We start from the raw sequence: 2881 nt of genomic DNA on the forward strand, positions 1-2881 counted from the left end.
GTTATTGACAGACTAGTTATTGACAGACAAGTTATTGACAGACAAGTTATTGACAGACAAGTTATTGACAGACAAGTTATTGACAGACTAGTTATTGACAGACTAGTTATTGACAGACAAGTTATTGACAGACTAGTTATTGACAGACAAGTTACTGACAGACTAGTTATTGACAGACTAGTTATTGACAGACAAGTTATTGACAGACAAGTTATTGACAGACAAGTTATTGACAGTCAAGTCTTCACAACTGAAAAGTGCATGTGGTGGTTAAATATACCTTTTGAATATCAATTTACAAGATCAGGAAATAGAGAATGGACAATTAATTCCTTGTTATACAAATGGTCTGAGATCTTTGTGGGCTATACTCGGCCTTGTCTCAGGATGGTAAGTTGGTGGTTGAAGATATCCCTCTAGTGGTGTGGGGGCTGTGCTTTGGCAGAGTGGGTGGGGTTATATCCTTCCTGTTTGGCCCTGTCCGGGGGTGTCCTCGGATGGGGCCACAGTGTCTCCTGACCCCTCCTGTCTCAGCCTCCAGTATTTATGCTGCAGTAGTTTATGTGTCGGGGGGCTAGGGTCAGTTTGTTATATCTGGAGTACCTCTCCTGTCCTATTCGGTGTCCTGTGTGAATCTAAGTGTGCGTTCTCTAATTCTCTCTTTCTCACTTTCTCTCTCTCTCTCTGAGGACCTGAGCCCTAGGACCATGCCCCAGGACTACCTGACATGATGACTCCTTGCTGTCCCCAGTCCACCTGGCCATGCTGCTGCTCCAGTTTCAACTGGCCTAGGACCATGCCCCAGGACTACCTGACATGATGACTCCTTGCTGTCCCCAGTCCACCTGGCCGTGCTGCTGCTCCAGTTTCAACTGTTCTGCCTTATTATTATTTGACCATGCTGGTCATTTATGAACATTTGAACATCTTGGCCATGCTCTGTTATAATCTCCACCCGGCACAGCCAGAAGAGGACTGGCCACCCCACATATGCTCTCTCTAATTCTCTCTTTCTTTCTCTCTCTCTCTGAGGACCTGAGCGCTAGGACCAAGCCCCAGGACTACCTGACATGATGACTCCTTGCTGTCCCCAGTCCACCTGGCCGTGCTGCTGCTCCAGTTTCAACTGTTCTGCCTTATTATTATTTGACCATGCTGGTCATTTATGAACATTTGAACATCTTGGCCATGCTCTGTTATAATCTCCACCCGGCACAGCCAGAAGAGGACTGGCCACCCCACATATGCTCTCTCTAATTCTCTCTTTCTTTCTCTCTCTCTCTGAGGACCTGAGCGCTAGGACCAAGCCCCAGGACTACCTGACATGATGACTCCTTGCTGTCCCCAGTCCACCTGACCGTGCTGCTGCTCCAGTTTCAACTGTTCTGCCTTATTATTATACGACCATGCTGGTCATTTATGAACATTTGAACATCTTGGCCATGTTCTGTTAAAATCTCCAACCGGCACAGCCAGAAGAGGACTGGCCACCCCACATAGCCTGGTTCCTCTCTAGGTTTCTTCCTAGGTTTTGGCCTTTCTAGGGAGTTTTTCCTAGCCACCGTGCTTCTACACCTGCATTGCTTGCTGTTTGGGGTTTTAGGCTGGGTTTCTGTACAGCACTTTGAGATATCAGCTGATGTACGAAGGGCTATATAAATAAATTCGATTTGATTTGATTTGATTTGGTCAGTCCTTTATGGTTTTGTCAACAAGTGGACGTTTCCTATTCCAAGCTTAAGTAGGTTAATAAAGACACGTAGAGAATCTGTTGTTATCACTAACCCAAGCGAAAGCATGAAACACACAGAGAACCTCACTGCCGATAGACTGCCGATTGGTCGGCGTACTTATCAGTGGGGGGATGCTCCTTTTCTTGCTAGAGCAAAAGTGATACCTGCTGCGTGCCGACCCGTTAGTCAGTACCAATCAAAAGTTTGAACACACCTACTCATTATACAGTTTTTAAAAAAAATACTATTTTCAAAACTATAAAATGGACTTGGTCTTTTACCAAATAGGGCTATCTTCTGTGTACTGTACTGTTACAACCTGATCTGTTTCACCTGTCTTTGTGATTGTCTCCACCCCCCAACATGTGTCTTCCATCTTCCCCATTATCCCCTGTGTATTTATACCGGTGTTCTCTGTTTGTCTGTTGCCAGTTTGTTTTGTTCGTCAAGCGTTTTTTCTACAGTTCCCGTTTATCTAGTTTTCCTGATTCTGACCATTCTGCGGGCCCTGACCCTGACCTCTGCCTGCCCTGACCATGACCTCTGCCTGCCCTGACCTCTGCCTGCCCTGATCCTGACCTCTGCCTACCCTGACCTCTGCCTACCCTGACCCTGACCTCTGACCCTGACCTCTGACTACCCTTACTCTGACCCTGACTACCCTGACCTCTGCCCGCCCTGACCCTGACCTCTGACTACCCTGACCTCTTACTACCCTGACTCTGACCCTGACCTCTGACTACCCTGACCCTGACCTCTGCCTGCCCTGACTCTGACTACCCTGACCCTGACCCCGACCCTGACCCTGAGCTTGCCTGCCGTCCTGTACCTTTTGGATTCTGCTCTGGATTACTGCCCTTTGACCTGGCATGTTGCCTGTTCTAGTAATACACTGTTGTTACTTTGACACTGTCTGCATCTGGGTCGTTCTAGTAATACACTGTTGTTACTTTGACACTGTCTGCATCTGGGTCGTTCTAGTAATACACAGTTGTTACTTTGACACTGTCTGCATCTGGGTCGTTCCGAAAACGTGATAGTATACCACCCCTGTTCTAGTAATAACATGTTGTTACTTTGACACTGTCTGCATCTGGGTCGTTCCGAAAACGTGATAGTATACCACCCCTGTTCTAGTAATAACATGT

The sequence above is a fragment of the Oncorhynchus kisutch genome, linkage group LG14 (genome assembly GCF_002021735.2).
Source record: "Oncorhynchus kisutch isolate 150728-3 linkage group LG14, Okis_V2, whole genome shotgun sequence".
NCBI classification, from domain to species: Eukaryota; Metazoa; Chordata; class Actinopteri; order Salmoniformes; family Salmonidae; genus Oncorhynchus; species Oncorhynchus kisutch.